At 35.9% G+C, this 12,948-nt stretch overlaps 1 protein-coding gene across 4 annotated transcripts in view; it reads left to right on the plus strand.

Moving 5' to 3' along the window:
- Positions 1-12,948, plus strand: part of FUT8 (fucosyltransferase 8) — a 94,907-nt gene that overhangs the window by 13,286 nt on the left and 68,673 nt on the right. For 3 of the 4 annotated variants that reach the window (XM_053980943.1, XM_053980947.1, XM_053980944.1), the window contains exon 2: positions 8,429-8,505. The gene's annotated coding sequence lies outside the window, so the exon portion shown is untranslated. Of the gene's footprint in view, positions 1-8,428; positions 8,510-12,948 lie in introns of all 4 variants that reach the window. The other variant, XM_053980945.1, reaches the window with a different exon arrangement.

Genomic DNA, 12,948 nt, shown 5'->3' on the forward strand with positions numbered 1-12,948 from the left:
TCATAATTCTGTATCTCTTGGTGTTTGTGTACTGCCTTGTTTTCTTTGCTTGGTGTCTGCCAGCATCTCTTGACTGATGGGCAAGGGTGATCTATGGTTAAATGAAGCAGCTGTTACAAAGGGAAGCAGAAGTGATGCTCGATACAATTTCTAAAGTTCTTTGCTGTTTGAAAACTGGGTTATAGTTATAGTGTGGATTAAATTTATCCATATTATATGCATATAGACAGATGTATATACAAAACTATGTAATGATACCAGATTATACTGGTCACATAGGGTGGCTTGTACCACAGTTATTGGGTACTGTAGGGAAATCTGACTTACCCAAAGCAAGTATGCATTGGTAGTATGAACACATCACTTTTTTGTGGAGCCTTTAACCCATAGTAAATTCATTGCAGTGTCTGTCTGCTCTCCTTCATACATTATAAACTGAAAGAGAAAAAAAGATGAAATTCAACTCAATTAAAAATCAACATGCAACTTTTTTGCTTTTTATCCCTAAGTAGGAAGGACATATGTATAATTTGCTAAATATTTTCTTCATAAATTAAGCATGAGAGGAGTAAGAAAGTCATATAAGATGGGCTAATGGATAGTAAAAGTGGGAGATAGGAAAATAACAACCAGTTCAGGAGGAACATTGAAGTGTACATTGAAGGAATGGTCTCTTAATATCATGCTGTTTTAGTCTGTTTGGTGAAGCCTGCTCAAGGAAAAGATGTCAAAAATTTTTCAAATACCAGCAACTTAAAAGACCTGAAATCTCTCTGAAATGAAATGTACTCTAGTATTAGTACATGTTTTTTTCCCTAACATTTAGGTTCTGTAAAACTTGGTGTGTAGTATTAAGGAATATATTCAAAGGTATTTCTGTTGCACTGAATAAATTACATGGGTTTTCTATATAATATTTATACTGATGGAATTATATTTAATACAGATTTTCAGCTCCCTTCGTTATCAGGCGCCTAACAGACATTGCAGAAAGGTCTTTCAGATTTTGTTATTGAAAATCCCTGACCACTTACTTCTTTTACCTTAATTACCAGGATCTTAAATTTGATAGTCTTCTTGACTTAGTTTGAAGCTTTGTTTGAACCTTTGATTAACCTGTCTGATAAACATGAACATTTACCATGTCTTATAAACATGAAGCTGCACTGCTCTCAAGGGAAGCAGTGTTGTGTGTTCCTTTTTTTTCTCAGCTTCCTGGTTGCTGAATGGTGCTTGCATCTGTTCTTAACCTTCCCATGGAAGAGCAGTGGCAGCAGTACAGAATTGATACTATCTTTGAAATCTGCACAGCTGCTGATATGGGTCTGAGTCACAGCAGTGAGGTTGACCACAATCTTGTTAATGCACTGCTACTTGACCAGTCAGTTAATAAAAGCAGAGTCACCAAGCTGATCGATGATAGACTTTGCAATAAAGTGCTATGATTTTTATTTGTTTTTTTTTTTTAAAGCTTTGAAAAGATGAAATTACGTACGAATTCCAAGTATAATTTCCATAGCAAAATCAAACCATGTGCTCATGGTGGGTAGGTTTGCAGAACTTACCTTTTTCAGAAGGTAGAAAAAAATTAAGAAGAAAAAGGGTGAGGCATCTAAGGCACAATAGAAAATGTGGTTTCTTTCTTTTAATTTACTAAATGAATTGTTTAAATTCATACATAGAGGATTTTTTATAATTTTGTTGGTTTTGGCATTTCTCTTGTGTGTTCAGATCTCTTTCAATATAAATTTTCTCTGAATGTAAAAGACTTGAGTAATGGTATTTGTAGGGGTAGCTGGTATTTGCAATATAAAGTGTATATTTTTTAATTTTTAAAAAACTTTACCTGCTTCATGTCAGAACTTTGATAGTGTGAATTAAATTCCACAGTTTAAAATGATTCTGCAAAATTAATAGCAAGGTTCTCTAGCTTTTTTAATATAAATATGAACTAGAAACAAATAAGACTTTTTTTTTTATTGGCTTACAGCCATGTTCCTTTGTGTTGTGTTTTCAACATCACAGTTGTTTTTCAGTGAAATGTATGGTACTGTCTTTCTTCTGTGAAGCCTGCTGATTTTTTTTTTCCTGTGACTGTCAAACATTGTCTTTTGGTAGGATGGACTTTCTCTTTTGAACTAATTACTGCAACTGGTAACAAATAAACATGAGGCTGTACTGAATGAACAATTTTCTCCCTCAAATTCAAAGCCTTTTATTTTTTAAAAATTTTGTTTCTTGACCTTATTTTAAATGGATGCATTTTGCCAGCATTTCAGCTTGTAGATTTTTATTTCTTCTATATGTTGACTGTATTCTCACTTAACACCATTCTTAATTGGGTTTTCCTGACAGCTTTTTTTCCAGTCTTTTCATTCATTAGCCAGAGTCTACAGAGTGTTCTTTCTGTGTGATTTTCTTTCCTTTGAATTTTCTCATTCTTTTGGTTGAATTTCTAAAGATAGTTACTACTTTCTCCTCTTTTTTTAAATGTACTTTTCCAGACTTTATCTGCACTTAATTTTAGTTTCCTTAAGCTGGTTTGATTTCAAATCCCTTTTGACTGCATCATCACTAATAAAGTGGACCATTGTCTGTTACTGAGGACAGCTGGCACAGATTGAGATTTGTCCTTTCTGTTAATCTTTCAGCCTTAAAACAGGTAGCTGTGTGCGCAATGCTGTTGGAAGTTTTCCCAGCCATGTGATAACCCTCACATTGTTCCCAGAGGTTTGGAGAGTGCAGTTGGACTTTATCAAAAGTATTTCAGGACTTGTTCTGACATGATGATTTGCATTTCAGTGTCTGGGAAAGTTTTAGTTGTTGCTATATTGATGTAACCTTTCAGGTTAACTTTTGTAAATGCAATAGTTAAGCCAGTTACTAACTAGAGGTTAACTCAGTTTTATCTGTGATCTTCTTCCTAAAAGGCCTACTCTGTGAATCATTAATATTAAATCTTATGCTCTGAATGATTCTGCTAGCTTTCTAGAAAAAAAACCCCAAACAATACCCAACAACCAAAAAAAAAAAAAAAAGGAAATAAACAATCTCAACAGTCCATCCAACTCCCTCATCCACTTAAATTTTCTGGTTTGGTAATTTATAGGAGGTCTGCATTTTCCTGCTCATTGTAACTTCCCCATTCTAATGTTATGTGGAGTCTTTGGCTTCTTTTGCATTCTGTATTTCAGAACAGACATACTAATCTTAAGATATTCAAGAGAAGACTTCCTGCTCCACCCTGTATATCTGTCCTTCCTGAGCCAAGTATGCCTTCTAACAGGATGGAGTATCTCACGAGATGTGTTGTGTCAGTTGAGTTATATTTTTGTTTACTTTCAGAGATTTCCAGCTATCCTTTTTTTATTCCCATAGTTCTTGTGTTAGCTTGCTGAGAAGCAGAAGTTTACAAAGAAGCTTTGGAGATATTCTACTGTTTGCCACCTTCTCCTCCCTGTGACCCTTTAGCTACCCACGCTTGCCACTCATTCCTTTGGAGCTGTGATCTAGGTTGCCATTTGTAAGTCTTGTTATTTTATTAAAGAGGACAGTCTTTGCCTTTAATTTGCTCACTGGTGATTTGAATGACAGTAGAGTTTTAGCCTGCCAGGCTGGGAAGCACAGATGGCACTTCACATGGCTGAGAAAAAGTGGAACTCTGGGGAAAAGAAGCATATGTTCTCCTGGATTTGAGAGAACTAAAAGAGGTCCAGTGCTTGAAGTGTTTTTCCAAATTTTCCCCAGATTTGCACCACATGTGCAATAGTGTAATGCATTAGCAATGTTACTCTAGCATACACAAAACTTTGTAAAGTGAAAAATGTAGGCCTGCAGACACTGAACAACAGTGATGTGTCTTCCAGATATAATGGGATGTGTCAGCTAGGGCCATGTAAATAAAAGGGAGAAGTGAGTCAAGTGGTTGGGCCATTGTGTCTTGAAAGAAAGGAGCAGGAAAGAACTTGAGGACACTGCAATAATAGGTTTATTACCTTCTGAGTCACCTGCCTCCTGGCAGGTGGATAGGTTAAAAATGTGTTTATATTTGAGATTTTTTTGTAACTTAATTCTTCATTTGGCCCTTTAATATGTCCATGAAAGAAGTCAGGGGATTGTGCACTGTTCTGTGTACTGCATCAGTTTTGTAGAGTGTTCTGAGTTTGTGCCTTGAGACACCATTAGGTGTCAAAATTTCAATATCACGAAGGACTTTATACCTTAAAGCAACTCTTATATTTTATTCTCTAAAGGATAAGCACTTAATGATAATAAATTTTGTTCCTCATTGTTATTTGTGCTGTTAAAAATAGTGTACTCTTAGAACAAGGTCAAAGTGGCAAAGTACTATGTGACAAAGTAAGACAAGTGGGAGATCTTTGTCTTGTATGCTTATTTTGATGAATATTGAGGAATAATGCTCCCAGATCTGGCTCGATTGAAAGTGGAATTTCATTGACCAACTTCTATGTTCTTCTCAAACCAGTGGTAATCAAACCTTGTTTGAAGGGGAACCTTCTATACCAAACTGAACTGCTGGAAGAATCTTGTGCACTTCTCTGCAAAACAGATGATTCCTGGGAGCTGCTTCTCTGTGCAGTAGAAGTTTATTGATTTGACTTTGTACCTTGCATATGCCAGCTTTTTTAGCTCTTAGCAGTAAGGAATCTGAAGAAAAAAAGCAACAAAACCAAACCCCAATCCATTATATGATGTATATAGAAAACCCTATATGATTTTTTTAATATATACATGAAAAAGATTAGCTTTATTTCTGTCTCCATGAGATGTTTTTCTTTCCATATTTGTTTAAGGAAATTTGCTTAGTACCAGCAATTAGCAGTGCTACCAGGCAGATGGATTGATGGGTATAGGAGAAATGAAATTCAGTTTTTCAGTTATATACTTACTTCTCCATTAGGAACATACATTATCTCTTAAAACTGGAAAAATCATTTTCTGAGCCTCACTTGGGCTTACAGAAGGAATAATTTTCCATTTATTTTTCTTTACCAATTTACTGATTTTGTTTGTTTGTTGGAAGTGGTTTTGTTGTGTTTAAGTGTTTTAAGTTGTTTAAAATAGATTCTTTTCATGCAATGTTCTCCCTAACGTAGGCTCAGTCACTTCTCTTGAAACTTAAAACCGTAGAGCTGGCAGTGGAAAATGCGGGTGACTTTACAAAAAAGCTGGTCTGTGTGCTTCAGAAATGGCTTGTACTAGAGAAGATAGGATTATCACTCTTAGGAGTAGATTTATGTGTTTGGAGTAATAGAAAATGTTGAATAAATAAAAAATAGGTTGCAAATTCACATACTTGAGCACTGGCGAGAACTCCGGATAGACCCAGACTGATGATCAGAGGCAGATTGCTATTGTATGACCCAGCTCCTGATCTGCTTCCTTCTCAGATGATGTGACTTGGTGAGGGTAACATGATTCTAAACCACACCAGCTGGTTTCTAGCTTTTAAAAACAGATTGTTATGACCAGCCAATAAAGCATTTGTTGATTTACATTTAGACTGGCATTAGCTCTGATCACAGTCACACTCAGAAAAGAGCAAGTCATTTGGATAAGAAAGAGCTGGTAGTGTGGTTAAGCTGAGCTTGCCTTCTTAGAGGAGAAAGAAAGCATTTGGCAAGTAGGACCTAGGAAGAAATAACAATAGTCTTTATTGGGTGTGAGGGCATATATGGGAGAGAAACATCTGAAAATAAATATATCTGAAGGATAAATTTACGAACAAATATTGTTTGAAAATCAGAAGATGAGGTCTAGTCCCAGAAATGGAGAGAAAAAAACTCAGTGGTTCAAGATGATCTTTTATATATTTATCTAAGAATAATGTGTAAGATGATAAGGTTGATCCTGGACTCAGAAATTAAAAAGGAAAATTTGGGATTTCTTGGTAGTAGAATAAAAGAAATCTTTGCGAAAGAGGGTAGAAGAGATAAGGAAATATTTGATTGTTATTTGTCATGAAGTTTTCAGTGTTCTTTTCAAATTCTGATCTGTTCCTCAGATCTACCACTGGTATCCTGTCCATATCCAAAGGGAATGTTTATTGTTCTTATTTTTTCGCTTCTTAGTGCATAGTTTATCTTCTTCTGAAGCAGAGACAATTTTCATTCTCTAAAGGTGGAATTTTGAGTGGTATTGGGAAAGTAGGCCTGGCATATGGGTCTAGTGTCTGTGTTGAGAATTAAATCAGTTTGCCCTAGTCAAATGGAGAAAGAATGGGAGAAGTGTTTCCTTTTTTTTTTTCCTCCTTGCTGCAATTCCTAAGGTGATGTAAATATTTTCATCTAACATTTCTGTAGTTACAGTCACTAAAGCATGTCATCCTTGAACTCCTTGAACCTTGCTCTTGTGCTTTCAAATTTTGTGTCTTTTCAAAATGCAACTTAAATTACATGAAAAGTGTAGATGAAATGTTTTGGACTTGGTTTTGGTTGTAATGCAGGAGACTGGATTGAGCACTGCAGATGTTATTGAATCCTTTAAAAGGATATATATATATTTTTTTTAATAGATGAATTAAAAAAAAGAAAAAAGGTAATGACTAGTCTTTGTACACTCAGCTATTCAAAGTCAGAACTGGGCATATAACTAAAATTTTCTATCCATTAGGTCACTTCATGACCTTTATCTCCAAAAAGATCTGCGTAAAGATCTTATCTGGAAGGAGCTACTGTCTAACTGGTGATATTTGTAAATACTCTTGAGGTGATTGAAACAGAAATGCAAAGTATTTTTTAAAATACTTTCAATTTTTACATTATGAATAGAATTCTAATCTTAGGGATTTATTAGCAATTCTGGGCTGTTAAATTGTAAACTTTTTGCTAGTTTTGAATGTGTCAGAATAGATTGGCTGTTTTAAGATAATCATAGTTTATGTAAAGCGACTGTATTCTTTTTATGGAACTGTGGGAAAAAGCCCAAAGAGCTTTATTTCTGTTCTATTAGTAATGTAGGGCATGGTGATTTGCCCAGCCTGGTAGGAGTGGAAGGTCTTCTGGTACTGCTTGCAATTCTGTTGCTTACAAATAAATCAGCTTGTAAATTTAGCAATAGTTCTTTTCATTATATGAAATGTTTCCTATGTGAATGTTTCTACTTCATGTTTACCATGAGCCAATCTGTCTAAATATATTTTTCAATATGTATGGCTCACATAATGTCCTACCTTCTATGTGTTAATGAGGTTGGGAATATAAACTTGTAAGAAAATACATCATAATGCTTCATACAAAAGAGTAAACATAATTCTAGGCCATGCTCTAATGTGTTCCCTGTAGGGCTACCTCTTGCAGCATGTAGACTCTGAATTTTGTTCTGCTTGGCTTCTTGAGTCACCTTCAGCTGAAAGTTTCACCTCTCAATTTTTGTAAAGCACACAGTGTAGCTGATTTGATGAGAGCTACAATAAAAGAATGAGTTTATTTTTTCTGATTTTGCTTTCTGGAGCAACTGGGTTGTATTTTTTGGTTTGAGTTTCTGAGATACTTTATCACAGCAAAAGCTATAACCTTTTCATTGAGTGCCTTAGCCAAAGTATACCCAGACTATCAATCTCAAATAGAAGTGAAAATAGGCTACCTGTTTCCCTCAGGCTTTCCATTTTTGGAAGTTCATGGGCTCTGACTTTGTAGGTGCTGATTGCTTTAAATAATTTATTACATGAACAAGAAAACACAGAATTCAGATATGGTTTTTATCACTGTTGCTGCTTTTGAGAGCTTTAGAGTTGCCAGTTCATCTTTAACAGTGCAGCTGCTGAAGCTTCTCTTTGAAATAGAAATCACTTAATTTTCATTCAAAAATAAGACTAATTTGGCAGCATTTTCATTGCATTAAAAGTCAGTTATCTGAAACATTTATAATTTTTTTCCTTTGTTCCTGTTCTTGGTACTATTGTTGCTTTAATTGGTTTCCTGTTTATTTTTTTTTTTCTTTCTTTCATTCCTTTTCTTGAAGTCAGGTTCACAAATAAGCTTTTTCAACAGCCAATTTCTTGCTGTTTCAGCATCTGATAGAGCAACTTTTGATTGCTTTTCTGTTAAATGGCCAGGAATCAATGTTTAGTTCAGTAGTGTACTGCCATTCTGAATTAGTGAGATAACTGTTAGGAAATGATGTACTAACTCCATGCCTTGGTAACCCCAAAATAAGATTTTGTTTAAAACAGTTTTTTCTTCACTGAAAGAGTAGTCAAGCACTCTAACAGGCTGCCCAGGGAAGTTGTTGAGCCTCTATCCCTGGGTGAATTTAAAAGGTATGTAGGTGTGGCTCTAAAGGACATGGTTTAGTGGTGGACTTGGCAGGGGTAGGTTTATGGCTGGACTTGATGATCTTCAAGGTCTTATCTAACCTAAATGATTCTGTGATAAAAACTGATGATCTTTTCCTCTTCTACTTTCAGGGACTTGCCTATGCTTCAAAATGAAAGTGAGGAAGAAGAATCCCCAAAAGTATTAATTTGAACAATAATTATTGCTTGTAAGTAAGTACTTCTCATTCTTTGTAATGTTGCCTTCACAATTGAAAACTGCTCTTCTGTTGATAAGTCAGCTGAGAAGAGGAAACTTTGCAAAAGAGAGGTGATCACTGACAAAATGGGTCAATCAGATATCTGTTTCACCTTTCCTTTCTCCTTACACCTATTTCTCTCCCTTCTCTTTGCATCTCATCTCTAAAAACAGAAATTCTTTGCTAGGTTCATTATGTACCCTCTGTCTTATATACAAAACCCTCTATTTCTCTGGCAGTATTTCTGGGCCCTTTCCATCTGTATTTCAGATATTACATGTATTTCTCAGAGGTAAGCTGGTCTGCTGCAGAGGCTGGGAACAGGCCCTACTCCATGAAGTTTTTCAAGAGTTATAAGCAACTAAGCTGTTTTGGGTGGAAAGTATTGTGTGCCCTGGGATATCCCAGATCCAATGCTTCAGATTCTTATGGTTTTGAAGGTCTGGGCAAGTACCATAATAGTAATGTTTGAGGAAACTTTTTTAAAATTCAAATACAACTTAGCAGAAAGGTAACTCTCTTCATTTCCAGAAGAATGCATAAAGAATGAACTTCATTGAAACATGAATCCAGGTGTGAAAACCAAGCATATTATGACATTATTCTTTTTTCGATGCAACTGTAGAAAATACTGTTATGATCAGTATCCTTAACTATGATAAGAAGGTTGTGAAAATTTCTTAAACTTCCACAACTGAACAAATTAGACTAAGAGTTCAAGCAAATTTATTGCAGATTTGATGCTTTTACAGTTCACCCAACTTCACTAGTGTTTGTCAACTGGCAACATCTAAAGTGCTCTCCATTATTTTGATTTATATTGTGCACTTATAACTTTAGAAGTACTGTGGTGTTGTAATGGTTTAATGAATGGTTTATTAAAAAAAAGAAGTGTGATTTCAAATAATGTTCTAGGAACCTTCTGGCCAGGCCAGAACAAAGAATAATGGTGATAGCTTTCCAAGTGTCCACATAGGTGTCTTGAAACTGAGTTAGCTGCATTGACTGCTTCCTGTTGGTGAGAGGACTTGATTCCATTTCCTGAACCTAGCTTTCTTCTCAGACTCCTACTGAAACGAGTTAACTGATTTACCTCACAAATCCAGAGGAAAGGTTTTGGTTCTTGGCTTTTGGGATGGATCAGCTCAGACGACTGTTCAAAGAAGGGTCCAAATGGTGCAGAAGAGAGACTGGAGAGAGTGCAGGAGAGAGACTCTGCAGGCAGGAGCAAAGTGTGGCAGTGTAACCTGTCCCTTCAGACAGCTGCCAGTCAGTGGATTTGCCCAGCAGTTTGTGGTAATGCTCTCTTGGAGTTGTTAGCCTGGGAGTACATGATTTGACCTTGGAGAAAAACAGGCTTCTGTGGAAACTTCAGACTAGAAGTGGCTAATTTTGCCAGATCCTTCCCAGCCATTGCAGTTAGTCAGAATGGTTTATTGATATGGAGTAGAAACAATGATTCAGAAGGAAAAAATCTTAGCAGGTAACTAGGAAATCTGTAACAGTCTTTCCCCCACCCCACCCTCCAACTCTCCAGCCCCATGTGTAGTATCTGTCTGCTGCAGGCTCTGAAAATGAGTGAAAGGTATAAGAACTTTCATGACATCCCAAAACCTCACTTGTTGTCAGAATTGGTTGGTCCTTTGTACATGATGTTATGTAATAGAACAATTTGTATCTTGATTTGAAGTTTTGTAAATTAAAATCTGTTTCCTTGTGAGAGCCTGCTTGCAGGCATGTATGCGTATATAATTACTTACTTTTGTAGTTCCTGTTGTTCTGTGTTCACACTAACTTGCTTTGTCCGGAAGCTGTGGTGATGGTATGACTGTCTTTAGCAGAGATGTGTTCCTTCCTTTAGCAAGAAAGAGGCACAGTGGTTGAGAACTGCATGAAACCTCTTCTTACCTTTTCTGTTTAGATTGTGTGGGAGGGTAATTAAAGGGATTTGTGCAGGTCTATAAACTGCAGTGCCTGGAGCTATAGTTAAGCCAGTGGTTTGGTATATGCATTGCTCAACTACTGAGGGAGGTTGAGCAGTGGAGGAAAGTGATTTGGGCTCTGTGTCTAGGTAAGATGTAGGTAGTGTTGGTGGGTTGAGACAAGTAACTGAGCACTACAGTGAGGTGATATCTTCCCCATATTACTTGATTATGCAATGCATGGATTGTGTTGGATTCCTGCTTCCGGTCAGATTTTGTAACAAGCTGTATTTGGAATTATTTTCTGCTATCACAGTATGGCTTGGGGAAACTGTATTATCATCCATATACTTATTTGATATTGTTTTCTGATTCTTTTCAGATATAAAAATGTTTCCATGGTAGCCTTTCCTTTTTTTTTCCAAATCATATTTCACACTTAGTCTAATCCATTCCAATCCATCTATGAACTGCTGTTCTGTAGTTTGTTGAGAAATAAAGATAAGATCAACATTTTTTATTGGATTCTAAACCACTTTCTTATCCTTTCTAGGATATTCTGTAAGTTGGATTAATCTGCAATAGGCTTTTCAAGATAAACTAATCTCTGGAAAAGGCCTGTATATCTTCAGTTTTATTTATTATCAGGGCACCTAAAATCTCGGATACATATTCTCTATTTCTACATATCTAAATAGATAAGTATATGATTCCTGATGGAAAATACCTTTTCAGGAGGGTATGTTGCTGATTTAGCCCTGCCATTTTATCAGGACTGTCCCTCTGTGGTTCTGGAGTATCTATGATCTTACTTGCTACTTTCCCTCTTGCCTGAGGATCAGCAAAGTCTGTTTCTTGTTCTAACGTTTGGCTTCAGCGTGCTCTTCTATCCTGGTAGGCATTTAGCTTGGATTCTTCTTTGAAAGATTGCTTCCTGCTCCTCTGTCTCTCTGAACTGTATTCTTTATTAAAAGTGTGTTCTAGATAAGTAATTTCTGATGCAGAGGCACAAACAACAGTCTTTTATGTTTTTCTTTTCAAGAAAAGAGGATGCTAATGGATCCATTGACACACATGTTTACTGCAGTGAAAATTATACCAGGCTGAGACACTGCAGAGAGGTTGGAAGATTGGAGGAGAATTTAACATGAAGCAAGAAATTAGAATGAGCAGGGGAAAATGGGATTCAAGCCATTAAGGGCAAACTTAAAATCCTACTTTTAAATTAAAGAAAAAGAGAACAGGAGTCCAGGATAAGGAATGGCTAAGAGTTCTAAAGAAAGAAATTGAGGGTTAAGAGCTACCTTAAATCAAGAGTATCATGCACAAAAAGTAGTTCTGAGAATGTAACATCACACCAGGATGAGCAAATGAAAGTGCTGTCATTCAGGACTGTAAAATTTATGTAGGTCTCTCTACACAACCTAGGATAGAAATGGAGTCAGCTAGGTCATTGTGTCCAATTTGGAACCATGCACTTAATGCATGCCAAGAAATCAAAATTATCTTGCCAAATTGGAGAGTCCAGGAGAAAATAGTGTTGAAAATATAACGCTTGATCCAAGACCTGCAAGGAGAGGTTGAAAATAATAAGAGGCTGATTAAGGAACAAAATTTCCCCTCCCCGCCCCCCCCTTAATTGTCTCTTTTGTGAATGAAGCATAGGGAGAACAGCTTTTTGCAAATGATGCTGAGAAGGAGCATAAGGTCTTTCTGCATATTGCAGTGTTTCTTATTTCATTTTTTTTAGCTTAAATACTTCTTTCAATGGACCAACTAACATTTTATCTCAAATGCCTTTAAGTTTAAACTTAAATAGTCCAAATCTAAAACATCAACTGAAAATTTGGAAAAAAAAAAAACTAGGCATGATAACCTGGTGGATATCATTTGGCTCTAAATTAGTACTATTTTTACAGTGCCCAAAAAGACAAATTTCAAATACCACTGGTAGTCTGTACCTTTTAAAATTTCTAGGATTAGTCTGTTACATGAAACTAAACTTTTATAATGCCAAATTGTTTACTGGGACAAGATCAGAGGAAATAGCCAGGCAAGAAGTTTCCCGCTTCACAAGTTCTTTCAGTTAAATAGGTGAGGATGTACATCACAGGGTTTTTAAAGTTTTGTTCTTAGTATGAAATACAGAGAGAGAGTATAGGTGTGGTAAATGTATCTGTGAGTTATGAATTTTTATTTAATGTTACAATTTTTAGATGAAATGGTAGAGGGGGTGATAGTCTTGCACACTTTTTGTGTTGAGTGAAAGAAATTGTAGTTTGTAGAGAAGAACAAGATGAGGATAAATGTCAAGGTGACATCTACAGTATAGAAAAATTCTGCAGTTGTTTTGGCTTTGCTCTTTTTTTAATAATGTAATTATACTACACTGATAATTCAGTACTTTGTAGTTTGGATTATATTAAATAGTGGCTAATAAACACATCTGAAATTGGCAGATCCTGTTAGCATAAGAAAATCTTCATTTAAT

This window comes from Vidua macroura, chromosome 6 (assembly GCF_024509145.1).
Source record: "Vidua macroura isolate BioBank_ID:100142 chromosome 6, ASM2450914v1, whole genome shotgun sequence".
Taxonomy (NCBI): domain Eukaryota; kingdom Metazoa; phylum Chordata; class Aves; order Passeriformes; family Viduidae; genus Vidua; species Vidua macroura.